At 34.1% G+C, this 22,642-nt stretch overlaps 1 protein-coding gene across 3 annotated transcripts in view; it reads left to right on the forward strand.

Annotated features, from left to right (window-relative positions):
• The window catches only part of LOC116163113, a 74,299-nt gene that overhangs the window by 34,120 nt on the left and 17,537 nt on the right, over positions 1-22,642 (forward strand). Inside the window, exons 1-2 of one of the 3 annotated variants that reach the window (XM_031476965.1) lie at positions 20,180-20,197; positions 20,414-20,459. The exons of 1 other annotated variant lie outside the window; for it this stretch is intronic. The gene's annotated coding sequence lies outside the window, so the exon portion shown is untranslated. Of the gene's footprint in view, positions 1-20,179; positions 20,198-20,413; positions 20,460-22,642 lie in introns of those variants that run through there. One more of the 3 variants, XM_031476963.1, reaches the window with a different exon arrangement.

Below are 22,642 nucleotides of genomic sequence, written 5' to 3' on the forward strand. Positions count from 1 at the left end.
GAGATTCGAAACACCTGTTCGTATACTTACTTTCGAAGGAAGTATGTCATGTACCTCAACAAAAAAACGTGATTTAAAATTATTGGCGCTTTAAATTAAACACATCAGAAGAAATTGCACCGTTATAATAGTAGCGTCGAGATTTAAAATAAGTATATAATTTATTCCTTTAATACGGCCTTGAGCGTGTAAAAATGTAAATATTAACAAAAATATTGAATAGTAACGGTCCGCTTCTTATACCTTACAACTGACATACATCAGCTAATTTGTCTGGGCCACGGATATCGTGAGCTAAATATTTTTGAAAGAATGTATGTAAGTTACAAAATCCGTCTTATATGGGTACCTATTCGTTTTAGTCTGTCGATTCTGGTTAAAAAAAAGGTGCCTTGTTAGTAGTAACCCAAATGGTCAAAGAGATAATATATATGTGATGCATTTGCTTCGAACAAATTAATCACGTTTTGAGATACAAGCGAAATTTAGGTCAATCGGTAAGAAAAATGGGAAGCGTTTTAGTTTAGTTTTTGAAATGGGGCTTGTATAATCTTGTCACACCGATCCATGGTTCGCCGCGGTCATTAGATAATTTTAACTTGACAAGTGTTGAAATATATTTTGAAATAGGTCTATAGGCGCTAATTGACGTCATATTGACCTATCCGAAAGGTGGTCGAACATACATATTATGAGTTATAATCAATCTCTTTAGTATTATAGATGATTTATTATTTTTGGATAAATTTGTTTTCAAATTTTTTAACAAATTAGCGTGCAGCTTCTTGAATAATTTATTTCTCTAAGCTTTCGTGATATTGCAAATATAAATGATATGCCTACCTTCAAATCATTGTATATGCGACTTTCATTGTGTCTATAAAATAGGTAAATCATTCCTTCTAAACCAATCATTACAAGGGATGGGAGCACGCACAAAGAAAAATTTGTATTAATAAAAAAGAGATTGCAACCTTATATCCTATAAATGCGTTAATTATTTTGAGATTACTATAGTAATCTTATTTTATACTATTGTTTTGTAGCAAGAATAAGTGTCATTCTATATGAAACCAATAAATTTGAATTAAAAAGTGTGCCTCGTGTTTTTAATTTGAATTTGTAGGGGGGTAATCTTTTGAGGTACATGAAATGATAAAATAACGGAAACCAAGCGTACAGAATGTAAACACATCGGCACGGTACAACGCAAATTAAGTACTTGGCGCATTATCGATAACTGAAATAGCAGAGTGTGACATTAACGAAAAAAAAACCATTTTAATTGGACCTCCACCGTAGGTGATCTATCATTGAAAAACTTTTCAACGGTGCTCACATATAGGGGTTAGTGTCAAAAATACCCAAAATCGCTATTAAAAGCCGTCTCTAATCGATTTTAAAATATAATTATTTTTTCTTTCGTGTGGTCAACTCAAAAAACTGCACTTAACTGTGTGGTGAATAGTGATTGCAGTTAGAAATCTGTGTCTCTGCATCTTTGATTTGTGAATTAATTTCAGATAAGCATTCCATAGATTTTGCGCACTTGTGACTTGTGACATGACGCAGTGTTATAGCGTATATCTGAAATTGATTCACTCCGGACTACGATAATGTCTTTGAAATGGACTAGTATGGTGATGGCGTCATAAAATAGTTGTCGAACCACAAATCATGAACCGCTGCAATTTCGTGACATCACCACCAGATTGCCCTATTTCAATAACATGACCGCAAGGCTTGAGTTAATTCTGTTCTCTCTGTTAAAAACGAATTTTGTGTAATATTTTCCGATATATTCTTAATCCTCTTTCATGAGGATGAAACTTTAGTTGAGTGCGATTACATAAGGTGGTTATCCTTTTAAAATGTTTAAAGACTTATGAACGCAGGGGGGTCAAAGATGGAAATGGGTTGCGGGTCACTTCGGTCACGTATTTTAAGGCAGGTCAGTACTGCTGATCCAATGGTCAAGAACTTAAAAAAATTAATAATAATCTTTAAGTATTTCACAGTAAATCATAACTTATACAAAACGCGAATGCTGAAATTAATATGTTTCTTAGCTCAGATGCCAAAGCCATAAGTTACCGAATACAAAGAATGAACTAAATAACGGGCGATCAAAAAAGGATTGACGTCGAGTCGCCTTTGGAACTTCAAGTTAAATATCGCTTCCCATATAAACGAAAATTCCAAAGGTAACTCGACACCAACAATTGATCGCATGGTATATTGAAAACTGTAGAAGTAGTTCAGGCTTGGGACGGATGGAGAAAACGGCTGCAATAGCGCACCCAACTTGAGAAATGCGCTAAAAAATATCAGCAATCACATTTCATATCAAAATATTTCGTATTTGATGTTCTCATCGCTCGATATCTCTTCAAAAATTATTTACAACAACCATACAAAACTGATGCTTGACTACGAGTAAGTACTTTCGCCTTACCATGAGTTTAAAATGAATTATAGGAGGAATTTATTGGTTGTTTACTATTGATCAGGGATTTTATCTGGTTATAATTGCATGATCTATATTTTCGAGACGTCTCAATCGCCTTTTGTGAGTACCCTCTTCCGACAATCCGTTCTTGAGGTATAAGGGAGTATACCCGATCACGATAAGAGGTCGAAGAGGAGGGCTATGGTTGCTAGAAATTAATTCCTTTCGTTGAGACCTTTCATTAGAGTACCATGAAGGATAAAACTAGTTCCACTCCCCCCTCCCCCCTCCACCCCGTACTTTGATAAGAGGACAGAAAGAAGGACAGTAGTTGGTAGAAAGCGGTTCCTTTCGTTGAGACCTTTAATTAGAATACAATGAGAGATAAAATGAATTTTTAACCCCCCCCCCCTCGGCCCCGTCTCTCACTGATCTCGAAAAAGAGCCGCACGGGAAAGTTACAGTTTGTACAAACCAATTTATTTCGATGAGGCCTTTCTTTTTTTAATGCTTTCGTAAATAGCCTTGCGCCTTGTCTAGATTAGAAATTTCATTGAATACCTTCATAAATAAAATATACAGCATGCGTTAACAATAATTTTGAAACCGGTGTTAGTTTTAGTTTCATTCAACCTACATATGATATTTCGTTTAACTGATTTCATAAATAAGAAAGTTGCCATTGCACATGCGCAAAACCAAATTTTAAAACTGGTGTTAGATTTGTCTTTATGCCAAATGTCTATGTATAAAATTTCATTTAAGTGCCTTCGTAAACAAGAAAGTTGGCATTGCGCATGCGCAAAACAACATTTTGAAAATGTCGTTAATTTTACTTATATTCGTAGTGTTTACATATAAAGTTTCATTTAAATATCTTCATAAATAAAAAACCAAATTTTTGGCACTACGTATGCGCAAAACCAAAAAATATGGATATGCACGGAATCCTTGAACCAAGCCCTTTTTTTCAAATTTCATCATTTCAAATGAGTCCTATATCGCCAAAATCGGTTCAGTGGTTTAGAAGGAGTATGTGTGACGGACAGACGGGCGGACGGACGTCAAAGTGCAGCCATTAGCGATTTTTCACTTTGAGGAAAATACGCTAATAAGTAAAAGTGTAATCATAAAAGATTTACATATAGCGCATCTGAATCAGATGTACCAAATTCTTATGCATCAAACTATTACTTTGCGACGAGTTTCCAACGAAATTAGTGCGTACATAATGATTTTGACATCTCGTGGTCAAAATGCATGTGGTCATCAAAAATGCGCCAAATTCAGTTCTTAGACATCTAACGAATGCGTTTGCTCATTTTTCGAATAAAATCGGCGCATAAATAAGGATGTTGGCATGTTTTGACAACAATGCATGGGGTCATCACACTTTATAACACCTACAGGACCTACCTATAGATAGCGTACCATAAACACCAAAATATATTGAGGTTTCAGGTTTCATAATATAACTCGACTGCTTAAGGCTAATAAAACACACATGATACCTTTTATTATTGTGACCTAATTTCGGATTCTCGAATTTGTATAGTCATTGGGGCTACTTCCGTTTAGGGAAAAATTAGTAGGAAAATTCTGCTGCCTTTTGTTTTTTAGTATACTCCGCTCGAACTTCAGGTCAAGCAGAAAAACCTATGTGGAACAAAGCCCTAGGTACTATAATACTAAATTTTAGTTGAGTAAATAGCTTAAAATCACTTACTAATCCCTTGATTTCTAAGTATTCTTTCTCGCATGGCATCTGTAAATTATTAATTTAATTAACATTCTGTCTCTTCACTCTTACCTCGCTTTCGTTACCCATGTCAATAGCATCACATTTTTTGTTCTTTGTTTTATACTACCTAATATTTTTTTCTTGTGTGATATTTTTACACTGCAGTTTATGCTCCATTTTTATATTGAAAAGGCGAAGCGATGCTAGAGAAGTAAATACAATTAGAGGAAAGTGATTGGTCTCAACAGGTGCTACGGTGCGGAAAAGTTCAGTTTTGAAGAAACTCATTTTATAATTCTATTTTTGATAAAAAGAAATTGTAAAAAAACCTTCATTTAGATAACAAGATATGGGCGTTTGATACCAAGATCCAAGATACACAGTATATTTTTCCTGCAGTTTAGTATCGGCATTGAAAAATTCCTCTAAATCAAAATCGTCGAAAATTATTTGGGTCATTTGGAGAGATACCTACGCTTTGCAATCTCCTCAAAGAGAATTTAGCACCTTTAAACCAAGTGAACTTCAAATACCAATTAGACCATCACATAGGTACTTACATAGAAATCTACCCAAAAGTTCCCTACATAACGTTATTTTTATCTTGGTTTGGTTCCCAAAATGACAAATATTATGTTTCTTGCCAAATTTCGTGAATCACACACTTCATTGGTGCTGCAATATGTCAGTATATTATAGGTAGGCAGGTCATTGTGTCACATTATGAGAATCCGTTATATTACTGCTTTTACTGTGTTCTCTGACTCGTAATGTCTGATCATGCTCATTATTCAATGCGCTTAATTATAATATCGTTATCTTTGGTTTTAATGAAACTTAGGATACTTGTGACAGTGTTTTTAATGGTCAACTCAATGTAAAGGTTACTGACCAAACAAGTTAAAATACACTACAGTACACACCTACTAATTAGATGTCCCCACAGTGTTTCCCTTCATTCATCCACGAGATGAATTCGTTGAGTAGCGCCAAATTTCACCAATATGTAATGCGACAAAAGGACAATGAACTTGTAGCATTAATTACATGTTTTTTAAATGCAATTACTAGTTGAAAAGAAATGCACGTTTGTTTAATTACAGACATAAATTAATAGTTAAGATTCTGTTTGGCATAGAGTTATGCATTCTTTTGCCTTATTATGAACTTATGCAATATTATAATATAATAGTCTTTACCTATTACCGCCTTCATATCTTCGTAAAACATTAGCTCAAAGGTTAAAAGCGCATATTTAATTAATTGTAGAAGCAAAGCTAACTGTTTGACAATGTAAGTGATTTTTTTACTTGATTGATCATCCACTTGCCTCAAAAGGTCATAGAATGGAGCAGGTTAATTTAGTAACCTACACTGTCCGAATGAATATGAATGTATTGATTAGTGACCTCGAATTTTATTTGTTCTCATACATGTGCTTTCTATCCTTGATGTAGGAATGTTAAGATAAACTGCAGTTATTTACGTAAATATTGTAATAATGTTACTTTCTCGCAAATGACGAAGTTTTTTCTAGGGGACTTTCTCACATACTTATTGGGCCAAACGGTGCTGTGTATTTAGACATTGATATAATTTGGTTTTTGTAAGTCCTTTTGCTATGCATTTACATTATTTTGTACATCTGTTTGCTACAGAATTACTACAGTTTATCGAAATTGTTATTTATTCACAATTTTCTACGGAAAAAGGCCCGAACCAAATGCAGCGTCTCTTGTATTTCAACATACGTTTGTCTTCGTCACCAATTACTCTTGTATAACCTTTACAGGTTTTTTTGAAAAAATCCAAGAATTATATCTTTCTGTTGTTTTACTGATTTATATTGTTTCTACTATACCAATTTATTAGCTTAACGTCGTTTTAGAGCAAATCGGCTAGTTAGTCTTAATTGTTGAGGTCCGTCTTCCATCCAAGTTAGTCTTAGCATAGTGTAAGAATTTACACTAAGGTCTTAGTCAAAGGGATTGTGTCGCGCATACAGGGTGTAGCATCTACAGGGTGGGCCATTAGTGTGTCGGTGGAAGATTGGGGGTTTATTAATGCGCATACTTAAAATTCATTGGAGGGTAATGTTGAAGGACCCTTCAGGGTACAACCTAAAAATATTTTCAACGAAATTGCTATTGTTATACAGGGTGATTTATATCGAAAGTTGCATTTTGCCAATTTTTTTTAATGGAATCAGTCGTTTAGCTGCTATTCGTCGTTTTTTCAAAAAGTAGATGTCCAGTAAAAATTGAATATCGCAGTCATCATAAAACTTAGCAGGCCGTGACTTTGCAGTGGCACTAATCATGTAATGTACTAACATACGCCAAACGACTAAACTTAAACTTCTTTTGTGTTCAAAGAAATCACTCCAACTTTCAATCATAGATAACTTGATTTTTTTAAATGGAACTACGAAGTTTTTTTATCGCATCAAATGTAGGATTTTATTACCTTTTTAAAAATATAAGCATGTCAATATTTACCTTTTACATATTTTTTGTAATTCAACATTTTCTAAAAATTCAGCGTGTTTTTCGATTTCTAAAGCCTCTCAGTAATTAATAGGCCGTTAAAAACTGTTAACAAATGAATTTATAAAAAATTTACTCCAAATAAAATAAAACAAAAACTTAAAAAAATCAAAATAAAAAGTTTAAATAAAAATAAGAGAAAAATGATTATTTCAATAAATGTTCAAGACCACACCTCCCAGGAAATTGTTGATTCAGCCATTCTTTAACGTTTATAGCAAAATGAGGTAGGACGCCATTGTGCTGAAACCACATTTCTTCTAGGATGTGCACCAGAACATTTTGAAGGAGAGCAAAAAAAGAGTACTTAAAAATTTAAAGTAAAGAGCACCGTTTAAAATATGTTATTCAAATTACATTTTTCTAACACAACAATCAACAAAAGAATTGTAAATGCTAATAAACTAAACTGACAGATGTTATTTCATTTTATTTTGTGTTAATATTTTCTAATATGGCTTTCGTGGCTTACTATTCAAATTTATTTATTTATAAATTCACGCACTGGTTTAAATGCAAATTCATTATTTTATCTTTTAAAATGCGATACGACAAACAAGAGTTTTTGTTTTGTTTTGTTGGGGGTAAATGTTTTATCTCGTGTTTTATCATTTGAATTGGTGTTCTTAATTTTTAACGGGCTACTGATTACTGAGAGGCTTTGATAATCGAAAAATAGTGAATTATTAGAAATTGTTGAATTACAAAAAATAGGTAAGAGATACATACCGACATGCTTATATCGTTAGAAAGGTAATAAAGTTTTACATTGCATACAATAAAAAAACTTCATAGTTCCATTTAAAAAAATCAAGTTACCTCTGATTAAAATTTTGAAAATTGACGGAGTGATTTCTTTTAACACAAAAAAGTTTAACTTAAGCTGTTCAGCGTATGTTAGTCCATTTCATGATTAGTGCCACTGCAAAGTCACGGCCTTCTAAGTTTTATAATATATTCAAGTTTTACTGGACATCTACTTTTTAAAAAAACGACGAATTGCGGCTAAACTACTCATTTTAGATATCATGTGTAATACATAGTCACACTAAAATTGACCAAGGAATCGAAATATGTAATAATATACAGGGGGTTCCATTTAAAAAATGCAACTTTGATATAAAATCACCCTGTATAACAATTGCAATTTCGGTGAAATTATATTTAGGTTGCAGCCTTAAGGGTCCTTCAATCTTCCCCCACAATGAATTTTAAATATGCGCGTTAATAAACCCACAATCGTCAACCCACACACTAATGGCCCACCCTGTATACCCCTCGGATCAAAATTCTTTTACCATAGATTATTTTATTATGTTAACATAATTATAACCTTAATTTTAACGATTTCGCCGTTTTTTTCATAGAAACTAAATCGTGCCGGCGGAATTTGATTGACATTCGCCAACTGTCATATTTAAAACAAAATTCAATGGCACCCCCCTAAATTAATTATAGCTCTGGATAGCCAGGTTCCGGTATGCCGTATGCCACTGTAACGGGAGCATTTAAATATTATTATTAGGCTGCTCTACCAACTCAACTGCACCGGCGTTTGATTTTTTTAAATTTTTTGTAGATTTAAAATTAAATTTCACTAGGGGTACACAATGTTGATAGTAGGGAGTACAGTAGAGAGTATGCAGAGCGGTCATATTATAGGTTTGATTGTTTATATTTATAGAGCATTAGCACATTTTTATAATTAAGTATATTCGTTATGTCTGTTTGGCTTTCTGGCTGAGATATCAGCAATAGAGATTTGAAATTTTCACTAAAATCTCCAGAACGGATAATCGGAAGAGAGCACTTGCAAAGGGAGATTGGGACGTCTGGAAAAAATATATCCATTGCTGATGTCAAAACTTTAAGAGTAAATATCTCGAAAACGGTTTGTCGGAGGAAAGTACTCTCAAAGGCAAAATGAATCGACTGGACGAGACCTATCTATTGGTGAAATTGAAGCAAAATACCTTGACAGCGAAGTGTCGGAAGAAGGTACTCCTGTAAGGTAAGTGGAACATCCCGACGCGAGATATCTATTGGCGATGTCAAAGCTTTCAGTGCAAATATCTGCAGAATGGAGTGTCGGAGGATTTTCAATGTATGCCAGGTGGCCTTTAATTGTTTATGTGTAAAGAGTCTCCTCCCCATTAATCATCTACCAAGAAAGTAAACATCGATAGCATGCATTATCGCAACCAGTTACGAAGCTATTTCGGTTTAAAAAAATGCCCTTGCACAATTTATACTTGTTTTCTTGTGGTGCTATATCAGCAAATTGTTTTGTTACTTTCAAAGAACTGACGAGGGAATCCCTTTTAGACTTATCAGAACTCGCAAACTTTCACTCTCACTTGTAAATAGCGCAAATAAAGGTAGATGTGTAGTTTCCCTTTAGTCGATTGTTTGTTACCGGACCGCGCTCGGTACAATAATTTTGCAATATTTGTTTCAAATTAAATTTGCATTGTTTCTGCGGATAGATTACATTTGAGCATCATCGGAACAAAATTGGGTTTGTTTGGGTTCTTTTCAAGGGAAAATCAAACTTTTTAATCGTAGTGAGCAAGTGTAAAATTTCCCACATGAAGGTAATGTTTTGTTTATTAAGTTTTTGACCAAGTTATTCTGGTATCTGACAGTGACACACTCAGACAGCCAAACATATCTTCTGATTCTTGTAAACCGATCGGCTACCAATATCAATATTGACGAAGAAAGACACTTAACAGTGCCAAAATAAACTGTCTTCTATTATTATCGATACATTAATTTAGGTATATCAAATCTTGTAGTTTATATTTTTACGAATTCCAAGAATTCTTGGTTAGAGAACGATGGAAAAAGTTGCTTCTCGTATGACTAAAAATATGTAAGAAATGTTCCTTTCTATAAATTTCAATTCAGAATACGTAAGGCCACTTTCTAAAATATAACACAAGACCGGCAAGCGAAGTGCTGGTTTACCGCGCACGGCATTTACGTACCTAAGCAGCTTCAACAATTTCAATTCGAAAACAATAAACAAAAGCCATAATACGGATAGTTAATATTCTTAATAACAAGTAATTATTACTTCGCACTGAATGTAACAATGACGATCCATGAGAATAATAGGGCCGTGTCCTGACATTAATCCTTTCTCTCAAATATCATTCACAAACATATTTTATAAATAATTTAGTCATAAATAATAATTATCTTCTCCTCAATTAAGCATTATTATTATTGTCTAATACTTTTGCGAATGCTGAGACTGTATTTTCGGATATGGGTAATTGGGTAAGTGTCGGATCTTTTCCTGAAGAAAAAAGCAATTGAAAATAATTTCACTTAACCTCGCTTTTAAATAATTGTTGGATTCCAACGTAATTAAGTCATTTAATTATTTGATCTCTGAGAATTTTTATGAAAAAGTGAAATTTCTCCGACTCAGGCTCTCAAGCCGGTGATTAAATTTTAACAATATAGAGATTGACAATAAAACCTCTCATTTTAAATCTATTGCGTTGAATCCATTTTAATAAAGAATACCTAATACTTAATAAAGGATTCAAGGAAGTGAAATCTGGACCTATGAATATACCATATTAAAGATTCCTCATAAATGTACACCACCTGGAAATAAAACATCAGGTACTACCGGATCTGGAAGTATTTTCAAATGTCAACCGATTCCTATTAATGTTCAAATCCACAGCTATTGCTATATATTTTTCTTTCATTTTTTTATTGAAATAAAAAGTGTAATTTTCGTTTGTTTTTGTTTTCTATCTGGACAAATTAAGATAGGTAAATAAATTAAATAAAGATTTTTCTAATTTTTTCGAAAACAAATCGACCGATTTAAAAAAATCAAACGTCAAAATAAAGGACTTCGAAAGACCTTTCAAAAAAGGTATTATTCGATACAACTTGCCATTTAAAACTTTTAATGGAATGACCCTGGGGGGGCAGAGGGTGAAATAGTTTTTGTTTAAAAAGTTGTCCTCTTTGACATGACAAATCGTTTGACGTGTTTTTCCTTAAATCCGTGCTGGGAAGTTTTCAAATGAACACCCTGTATATCTAATTAAGCTATGCTCATTTTGAATGTCACGCCATTCAGTTCGTAAATAACGAGGATATCAAAGGGGTTTCCTTATTTTTTGCCCTACATTACCAATTCACTACCTTCGATCTACAAATTTGATATAGAATCCACCTGCCAAATTCCATCGTAATCGGTCCATTGGTTTTCGAGATATCGTGCTAACAGACAGACATCGCAAAATTATAAACGCGTAAGAGCTCGATAATAAAGACAATTGTCTCGAAAATTTCATCAAAATTGATCAAAGTACACTGGGTGTTCAATGTTCATGTATGTATGGCGCCCAGTATACATTTTTTCAAACTTTGAAGAAGCCTGGCAAAGTGTAAGATCCCATACTAAATGATCTGGCTCTTTAAATATTAAATTTAAATGTGTAAAATTTTGAAATGCCTCAAGAACATGTTTTGGGCAAAAAATTCTGATCTTTTTAATCTTTAATATAAAGCTTTCGTCACAATCAGATAGAAGCCGCCAAAGCAATTAATTTAAATTGACAAATTATGTCAAAAACTAGTACAAAATATTTATTTTATCGCGGTTGCTACGATCGGGCCAAAAAACTACTATTATTCGCATAAGTTTATTTATTCCGTTATTACGTACAACATATTTAAATGTTTGTTACCGCGACAACCGGCCACAAAATAATCTGATTTACAGTACCTTGTTATTTCTTCGTGCAGGATTGCTTCACGTAGATGGAAATCTTTACCGCGGAGATTACTGTGTTTTTTGATTATACACGATTGGTCGATGGTGCTACTTTCGTCTTCCTCCGGAAATACTTCTGTCATTGAGCAGCCAATGAAGATCCCAAATCTTCCCTTCCGACAGCGTTCGTAGGCCTTTTGTGTAGAAAATGGAAATATTGCTCAAGAGCAGCGCTTGCGAAAACAGAAATGCGAGCGTGATCGAGTTTTCTCAATTCATCATTGGGACAGGGAGGAACTACATAACTATTTCTTATAGCTATAAGATCGAGGTTAAGATTTTATTTGAACTTGTGGGCCTATACCTTTGACCTATTACTCAAAGTACGTGCGGTTGAAGTGGCTATGTGTACATTTTTAAAAGAAAAGACACAAACAACGTGACCCGTTACAAGCACCCAGATATACAAATTTCGTCGATATTAGAATTTTATTCACCCTCGTTTGCAAACGTATCTTTCGGAAATGTTTCAAGTTCGGAAGGGACACTCCCAAAATCAAGAAGCTGAAGAACAAATGTAAACAATGTTATTGGAGACGTATTATTTTGTGCGGTTACACAAAATTGTAGAAATATGGGGTTGAAAATCAATTTGTGCGCCAATTTCACTTACATACTATGTAATTTTTGAACGTGTAATCTGAAAATGGGTTACCTATTTACGAATACCCTTTCAATTTGCTCATTGTTTATTCAGCTATCACTACTTGTTCTGATTAAATTCTTTATAGTATTATGATTCTCAGAACGAAACTACAAAGAAATATTTTATAAAGTAAATATTGATAACATTTTATTTATTCTTATTAGTATAAATGTTTATTGATATTAACTCATGCTGATTTGTAAATTAGCTGTGATATTGAACTGTTCGAATCAACATCAATTTAAATAATTACAATTTCTTCGAAAATGCAAATCTTGTCCGAAAGGTATTCTCGCACGATTAGGGCGTTGTGCGCGGGTGCACCATCCTGTTGATACCAACAGTTTCCAACTCTTATTTTTTGTGTGTGTCGTATATCGTTCTATTTGTAGTACTACTCAATACAATTTGTACTTTTATTACGAGCCATATAAAAAAATAAAGTGGATGATGATTTCTCCGAAACGAAACGTTGTGTTGCAGATCTCTCAACGGTATCTTGTAGAGCTCAAAAAGTGGCAATGAGAAAATATTTTTTTATTTTTTGTATCTATCTGTTCAAAATTTCAAATAACAAATTCCTTGAGTGTAATACTTAACTTTTTAAGTGCAATTTAATCGACTTTCTAATTTCAGTAATAGTGCCGTATTTATTTAGAGCACACTGTATATCTACAGGTAAATATACAGTGTATGTACGACATAGGTATAACCTTCAGGACAGTGTATACTCAATGAATAGTCTCAGCGACCACATTTTTATTTTCGGAAATGGTGACAATCACGCAGAAGACGTTTTTGTTAAACGGCACCAACACAATGAAGTTTCTCGTAATGCTGATTACGTGATTATGTGAAGTGCGCAGGGGTGCGCATGGTTATGGGTTGATAGCAGAGAGAGTACAGGGCGGTCGAAGTATAGGTTTGGTAATTTCAAAATTTTGGTAAATGTCGATTCGTAGGGAAGTTCCTGGTTTTCCAGTAAAGTTATTAGTTGTTATAACGGTTACAATTCAGGAACAATTATCGAAGTGTAGGTAAACACATTCCACGTCAGTTTGGCGTAAACGGTTTAAGACTCGGACAGGTGGTGAGTTCGAATCCCACAATTGGTACTCCACGACTATCGCTAGGTTATAAAGACGGCTGTTCAAGCGACCATACGATACATACATACCAGGTTAAAGTTGATAGAATTTTTTAAGCCGATAATGTAGAAACATCTTTCGCGTGACGCGGGCGAATACCAGCCTAACAAGATGGCGGGTCCAAGTAAATATTCGATGTCATTCAGGTACTGCGTAGCTAATAGGTAATATCCAAGTAGATCATAACGTAAAAGGTAATCCAAAAGAAACAGCTCACTCAACCACTCAAAGGTATACGGTGACAGCCAAAACAATAATCCTTTCACAGGTAAGACACGAAGCCAGTAAAAGTAATGGCGTATCAAGAGAAAATTAATTTGCATGTACCCAATATGACGGCAGAATGACTGTGCGAAAAATAAAAGTAATGCGTAAGCATCAAGAAAAGAAGGGATGGCGTTATGTGCAGAAAGGTACAAAGTGTGAACTCTAGCGACAAGAGAATGAATTAAGGTAAAAGAAACCTCTAACACTCGGATAGAAGAACTAAGTAAAAGAACTCTACTACAAGAGTAATTTACGTTTAAACTAGTTGATTACAATGGAAATACTTAGATGCCGTAAGAATATTGAATACAGGTACACGCGAGCACAGACAGACAAAATACTACAGACGGCTCATGAGATATACGAAATGTTTGCGCTGAAAAAACATCCGTCTGCTAGCGCTACTGCCGTAAAATGTTCAAATGCTTAGCTCGTAAATGCACTTTTTTTTATCGTAAACGAATGGTTGGAAACTGTACTGTAATACTGTTAAATAAATATGAGAAGGCATGCGTAATTTAAATGATTTAAAGAAAAGAATATCATATTTCCTTAAGTCAAAACACTTTATCTGTAGGTCAGGATATCCCATCTCAGGTGCATATTATAATTACGAAAGTTAGGACATTTGCAAATAAATTTTCTCGTTATTTTTTTACGGATACGGATTACAACGGAATGACACCATTTATTCAAAAATACATTTTTTCTCCAACCACCTGAATAAGACGCTATTTTGTGACAGTGTTCGGTACGTAAAATTGACGTTTTGCGGATTAAACGCTTTCACCATGGCAACTGTACAAAAAGTAGATACTTTTGGTCCTAGTACCAAAAAGAAATTGACCTTGAAAGTTGGCCAATTAAAAAATTACAATCACGGAGATATGTCACATTGACATCGTTTTACATTGCAGGTTGTAAGATATTTCTATACATACAAATCAAATATTTTTGCATATTCAATGCAAATAATGCTGTTACCTATACGTATGTACATGTATTGAAAATGATTTACGCTCGCTATTTTTATTTAAACCATGTGTAACGTAATTTACATATTCGGTGAACGTAATTTTAATACGTATACAACCCGCCGTCGCGCGTAACGCCATCTACTTCAGACCCATTGCACCATTATCTGTCATTTTGAATTCAAAATTTGAAAAAGTTAATTGCAATTAACTTTAATCAAAAAACTGTAAGGCAAGTTTTTTATTTCAATATAAAATATAACAATATTAATTGTGTGTACAATAGAAATGACTGAAACTGATAGCGACATGGATTGCACTCCGCCAGAGATTATAGAAACGGCAGAAGATGCTACCTTAGATTTGCTCCCTACAAAGTCGCGAGAGGTGAGAAGTAAGAAGTAAGAACGAATAGGTTATAAGTTAACCTAAAAACTAGAGTGGCATGACACGTGAGGACAAGAAAGCAGAAGTTCTTATACTAGTAGTGAAACTGTGACTGAATCTAAATTCGAATATAATTTGAAGTAAAGGGGGTTGGAGAAAAAATTTTATGTTTTATTCGTACAAAAAATGCGTTTTCGGGACTCGGAAGGTTGCTGGACTACGCTATCGCGTCGTCCAGCAACTATCTTCCTCGTCCCGAAAACTGACATTTTTTGTACTAATGAAACAAATAACTATTCATGAGGTGGGCCATTTTCGCTGAGACGGAGCTCCTCCGTTTTTGCATTGTGTAACCATTTATTGTGGGATGCCGAATATGAACTTTGAATTAAGGTTTAAAGGGAATCGCATTACTTAACCGTTCAGGGATATAAAAAAAGACACGGTGTTTAAGCTTAACACTTGAGCAGTTCATATACACCTTTTCTTTTCATAAAGACGTATTTTTGTGTTTTAAATAGTCTATTATTACAATTATTGTTTTAAATACCTAGATACTTGTTAATTATAAAAATGGCCAAAGCAGGAAATGTTTGTCAATACTTTCAATGTGGTGTTTCAAAACGAGTGGAACCCAATCTAAAAATGTATGGATTTCCTTTTAAGGATGAAAACCTGTGCCGCGTTTGGGTTAATAATGCTGGTTAGTCCTTCTTGTTTCATTGATAGTATGAACTATTACCAATTAATGCTGCTATGAAGTTCGCCGTGAAAAATTGGTGGTTCGAAAATGAACGAATGGTATCTAATCCTTAATTCAAACGAATTGTTGTGTCGCAACTACGAATCGAATGTTATATTATCGAAAATACTATACCTACGCAGTTTAAGTAAACGGCATCAAAAATTCGCTATGTGTAATGTGTGTATCAATTTCGTTTGCAGAACCGAAGATAACTTTGTCATTTGTTAATGTTTGTTGAGGTTGAGGTTTTCAGGTTTCACTTTCTCATTACTGCGTGACTTATTTCCTACTTTTAAATGTTGCACATATAAAAGCTTGCCGACATTGTTCTTAAATGTCATCGATTTCGATGCAAACAATCTAATTTTGAGCTTTGCTGGTTTGTGATACCTACATTCAATTTAGAAGAAGGGTATATTAATCGCCGGAGGTTTTCCGAAATCATTTCGGTATACTATGATGAAGTTGACCGGCTGTGATTTTCTGGAACCGGATTTTCCAGAAACGGGAGAGATACCTTGAATCATCCAAACAAGTTTTGCTACACTGAATTCTGAAGAAGGTAATTCATTTATCTTTGGGGATTTATGCAGAATTTGTTTGGGGCTCTCAGCTCTCATCAAGTTGAACAGGTAGGTACCTTATACATTTTCGAATCGCCCATTTTTGGTGACCAACTTCACGGTGGCCCAATTATATACAATCATCAAATAAATCTTCCCTATAGATAAAAAAGCACGTCTTTACAGGGGCTACACATCTGATTCCACTGTCACCGAATTCATTAAAAAATAAAAAATCTGTGAAAAACATTTCCGATTGGAAGACTTCACAAAATCTTCCAAAGAAAGGCTCATTAAAGGCGCAGTGGTAGAATCCAAATTAACCGGATAAAATCGTAAATTGGTAAATACATCAATATGAAAGGAACGGTATTTTGTGAATTTTATCACCTTTTTGTGAAATTGATATCGGTTGTTGTAAAATAAGTATTTTCAAATGACTTTGGACACATTTAATTATATTGAGAATCAAATAAACAAATATAGAAAACGAGCTCCTGGGTATGGCTGTAGCATGTGCACAACCAAATTTTAATCCTGATGTTAGTTTTGCTTTTATTTAAAGTGTAATTGTATGACATTTCATTTAATTGCTTCCATAAATATGAAAGTTGGCACTGCGCATGCGCAAAACCAAATTTTGAAACTGGCGTTAAATTTGCTTTTATTCCAAGTGCCCATGTATCAAATTTCATTTAAATACCTTCATAAATAAAAAGTTTGCAATTCAGTTTATAAATGGTCGAGATGCGAAAAGGGCATTGTGAATGTTGATCGATTAGGCTCAATTTTTGGAATTGCGTTTTATATAGCTAAATCTATATGCATATTGAATTTCATGCAATTCGGTTCATAACTCACAGAGATGTCAAAAGGGCCTTCCTTATTTTTTGGACTACATTGCCAATTCACGAACTCCGATCTACAAATTTGATAAAGAATCCCTGTACTAAATTTTACTGTAATCGGTCCATTCGTTATCGAGATATCGTGCTAACGGACGAACTAGGGAATGCAATACCGGGATCCCGCGGGATTTGCGAGACTGAGGAATTTGTCGACCAAGGGACGACTCTTGTTTACTTTGTTAATGAAACTCATAACGGAGAAGTTATTTTTTAAATAATTGTTAAACTTTTTTCGTTAAAAATGTACCTACTATGATTTTTGAGGCACTTTAGTTCACCTTTTGTGCTTTACAGGTGAGGTTTTTTTGAGCTCTAAGTTAGGCTGAAGGTAATTTTTTGTTAAATATTGTGATAATTAGCGATTTGTTTTAATACAGACCGCACAGAATTGCTTATTTGCCAATTTATTTAAAATTTTCCCGCAAATACCGGGATCCCGCGGGATTAACTTCTAACAATCCCGCAAATACCGGGATGGAGATTTTGCTGCGGGATTGCATTCCCTAGGACGGACAGACACTGAGACACCGCAAAATTATAAACTCGCTAGGGCTCGTTAATAAAGCCATACTTCGCTTGCGATGACTGGTGATCAATCAAACTTGCTTGAATTTCAAACCATCGCCCAAAGTAGCATCGCATCGCATAAAATAAACGGAGGTTTGAATTTATCGCATCGCACAGCATTTCATCGCCCATCGCGCGATAGCCAGCTGTCTGAAAGTATATTAAAACGATCGTACGCCAGTATGGATTTTTTGAAATAACAAGCATTTACCGTACTTATTTTTCAAAACATTAAACCCATATTAAATAACAATTAGGTACCTATAGTAAATAATAGGTATTATTTCATCCTATATAGATATCAGATATTAACTCATTGAGGACATTAGGAATAACCAGCCGCTATGTTTAACAATTTTCTACTAGTTACAACCTTTGCAAATGAATAAACAAAGCTACAACTTGTTTGTGAGATTGTCGTACTATAAAGTGGAGTTCATTCACTACAAAGAATAAATGATAAACATTTTATCGCAGACGGTGTAACACTATACCTTTAGGTATTACCTATGTTATATAAATAAAAGATTTTTTTTCTCTCTTCTGCTATAGGAACGTTGCAGAAATCTTTCTAACTAAGAATGAACTTTTAATTTTAATGTTTGGGTTTGAAACTGTACTAGAAAGTTAATTTGGATTTAACACACTTGGCGGTGAAATCCAAATTTCGCGCAGCATATTTTTACATGGCGTGATATATCTGGAGTATTTTAATCTGTGACGCGAGTAAGAATCAAAAAGTTACTTAAATGGAAATCAAATCAGGAATCGGTAGGAAAATAACGTTACAAAGTTGAACAGCGACAAACTATTTTCGTAAAAAAAAAACTAAAACTAGAGAAGTATTTTCACCTTAAATATAATGCGAGTGTGATATGTATGTATGTTATCTACGAGTAATTTCATTTATCAACCTAACCTATCATGATATATGATAAGGAGATCTCTTAGAATCTGCGCGAAACGTCAGGGAAATGTATCTACATTTTTTGAAGATCATTACCTACTGCTGGTACTTCACATATACACTCATTGATCTAAGGGACTCCAGAACCCAGAACATCGTTATTTTTTTTGCGACATTTTCAATTAACTACATGTGAAATTAGATCACTCACTAGTAGGCGGGGGACACTTTGTCACCCGAAGGCCCAATCTTCAAATGAGTATAACTTTTGTTTGAAAAGTGATTGTAACTCATCAAGTATGTACAGTACACAACAAATTTCGTGGAATTCTCTCTATTTTCGTTAACCGGCCAAGAATTGCAGTGGGACTTTTTTTTCGAATTTTCAAAAACTAATTCCAGATTCGTGATTTTCATGTTCAAAAACCCCAGATACCAAATTTCGTCGAAATCGGAATTTTTTTCGCACCCCCTTGGCTGACGCCCACTCAAAAATAAAGGCAAAATAGAATAAAATAAAAAATATAAAAAAGTACGTGTTACGAGTCTCAAACAAAAATTACAGTGACCGTCAATCAAATAATAATTAATATGTACTTGCGAAAATGAAACTGTTACTTTTATGTTTTTTTAAATTGATGCTAATTGGAAGTTTTTCACCTAGGCCATTCCACTTCGTGAAATCGTTTATTTATGTGCACTCTGAAATTACCGTGTTTTTTTCGATAAATTGTTTTTTAAACAATACCCACATAATTTACAATTTAAAATTACAGGACTTGACGACCAATTACTGTAAATAATTACAAAATCGCCAGTACTTGTGCAACTTAGCTATAGGCATAGCAGATTCTCTGCCATTATACTAATTTCGATTTATTACACGAAAAAGTTTCGGAATACTTGCCAACTGTTACGATTTCATACTTCAATTTTATCGCTTACGAAAGATAGATATTAGTTTGTGTGAAATTGAGGAAGTTGTGCAGCTGAGAGATTGGCACAACTTTTTTGAAATTTATTAAAAAAATGTCATTTTCATTTGGATCGACCATTTTATTACCGCACTTCGAAGCGGAAATTGCAAGTACTGTCTGGTCAATTGTAGTTAACTTCCTGCTACTGTTCTTTTGACGCTTTGTTGATCTGAATGTCGGTATACGGTTTAATTGAAGGAGTTTAAAAATAGCATCCTCGCTTGCTTGGTTTTAGGTCAAGGTAGTTTGTGAATTTTCCTTTTTATGATAAGAAGCGCGATAGATAAGTGCAGGTCGTACACTTGGGAGGTATTCAGTATGCTACAGGCTGGTTATATAATAATACTTGATTGTAAAATAATTATTAGCCGTTTAAGAAATATGAAATGGTGGTGGACAAGGATTTACCTTGCCAGCGTGAAGTCACTTCGATTAAGTATAATGTTGCATCACTATCAATTTAAACGTCTATCGATGGCTCGAAGCACAAGTCGTGATTTGTATTCTAATTACATTGCATTAATTCAAGAACTGGAACGAACTTGGAGAGAAAGTGATATAAGTAAGTTTGTTTAATCAAGTATATATGTATACCTATATAAGACAATTAATTATTTCCGCAAAACATTGAAATCGAAGCACTTTCTCAACTTTTTCAGAAATAAGTTGCTATTGTTTACTTTATCGATGTGCAGTCATCGAGTCTAAAAGACCGATTGAACGTGCCAGTTATGCAATTGAAATATAAACAAATGCGTAATAATTCCTTTTTTTATAGGCACAAACACAATCGAGATATTAGAAACAGAAAACCTTGGAGATCGGTGAGTGTAATTTTTCTTACCTTCTTCTGTATTTATTGCCGGATATCCTTCACTGCAATTACTTCAAAATGGAATGGAATTGATTGATACCTAAATAAACAGACAATTATTTTACCATAAGGGATGGAGCTAGGAATGGAGTGTATTCCCCATCAGATTTGCAAAAGGAAACAATGGGCCGTATGAATAAAACTAAGCAAATGCTTATACTTGCAAAATTCAAAGTAAATATTCGTAACTGCCCCTTTATACTGGTCTGTTTAGCATGTTTTAGCAGCGCTGTACTGCGTCCTTTCCTTCTACTTAGAAGCGCTGCGCTGCTAAGTCGCCCAATGCCAAGGAGCACTTACGAGTATTTACTTTGAATTTTGCAAGTATAAGCATTTGCTTACTTTTATTCATACGGCCCAATGTTTTCTGTTTAGATTGTTATAATTAAATTACGGCAGTTTAGCGCCTTTATTCTTAATTTCCTTACAAACGGTCGATTTTGTAATATTGAAATGCAATCAGTAATAATTAGATAATTACTGGATAGGATGCGGCTAATAAACGTCTCTGTAAGAAACACATAAAAAGGGGTACGTATTGTACATACGTACCTAACCTATATTTCGACTTTATGCATCGCTGTGGGCTAGTTGTCTTGCGTGTGCAAGTGAGTACCTAGCTATTTTTGAGCAACTGATTAGTAGATAAGAAAGAGTTGGACAAGCAATTACCTAACAAATGGACGGTTACGTTTTAAATTCATAGCGTGTACTGCCAAGTAGTTAAGGCTCGCATTTCAAAACGAACCGCTGATTGTTATATTTTATTTTGACAAAAAAAATTACATGTCTATTTAGATAGGTAGCCGGAAGCTTAATGGATGGTTAAGGTTAAGTTAAAAAGTAATCGTAAACGATTTACAAAAAGCGCATTTCCACTTGCATTCATTTCCCATTTGTAAAGATGCAACTTCTGTTAAAATCGTAAAAATCCGGCCATAAATATGAAAGACAGCGTTGCATATGTACAATCCATTTTTAACGTGCTACTTCAATTTCAGTTTATAAGAAGAATTTCATTTCAATGCTTTTCTAAATAAGAAAGTTGGAACTGCGCATGCGCAAATCTAAATTTTGAAACACGTTAGATTTTCCTTTATTCCAAGCGCCTATGTATCAAATTTCATTGAAATCCCTCTATAAATAAAAAAAGTTGACACTGTGCATGCGCAAAACCAAATTTTGAAACTGGATTTTGATTTATTCCAAGTGCCTATGTATCAAATTTCGTTTAAATACTTTTATAAACAAAAAAGTTTGCAATTCGGTTTATAAATGATCGAGATGCGAAAAGGGCACTGTGAATTTTGAATCGATTCGCCTCAACTTTTGGCATTGCGTAATGGCTAAAGATATGCCCATATTGAATCATGCAATTCATTTCATAACTAACGGAGATGTCAAAGCAATCGGACATTTCTAAACAAAGTTATCGTGCACACGGACAGATAGAGGGACATACAGACAAAGGAACAGACGGACAGACCAACAGACAGACGACAGACAGCAATACAAAACAGTTAGATTAGCCGGCTTTGAAAACCAATCTGCACCGAGATAAAAAAAATGGGAAATATGTAAAATCATTTCATTCTGGCATAGTTGTCTGCACTTCTGTATTTCGGTACTAAGGCGGCAATCATTACCAAAAGTTCAGTTATCAAGCACCTAGGTACTTGCCGAAAGTGTTACGATGCGTTTCCCAACTTTACGGGCGGTAAGTAGGAAGTTGAATTTAAATATTCAAATTATAATTAATACAAAGTAGGAGATTAAATGGTGCATTTGAGCAAAATTAACGCAATATTTCACTTACGCTTTCACTGAAGTGGAATAATTTTAAACGAATGTACATATTTTAACAGAAAATGATAGTGGGTAGATTACCTATGGAGTGACCCGGAAATTTCTCAACCACTTCTCGTAGGAAAAGTCAACATTTTCACTTCTAATTTCTAGTTAATTACCTACCTACTGAACACTTCTTCCGTATAAACAAAAGAAATGGTATGTTTTGATTTTCTTTTGATTGATTAGGTTACTACATTCAATACATGGTAAAGCTTTCAAATAGGAGCACGACAGGAAGCAGAAGAGTACGGTCAATATGTAGATACGTTTCTGATAATATCT

This window comes from Photinus pyralis, unplaced genomic scaffold, assembly GCF_008802855.1.
Source record: "Photinus pyralis isolate 1611_PpyrPB1 unplaced genomic scaffold, Ppyr1.3 Ppyr1.4_LG2, whole genome shotgun sequence".
NCBI lineage: Eukaryota > Metazoa > Arthropoda > Insecta > Coleoptera > Lampyridae > Photinus > Photinus pyralis.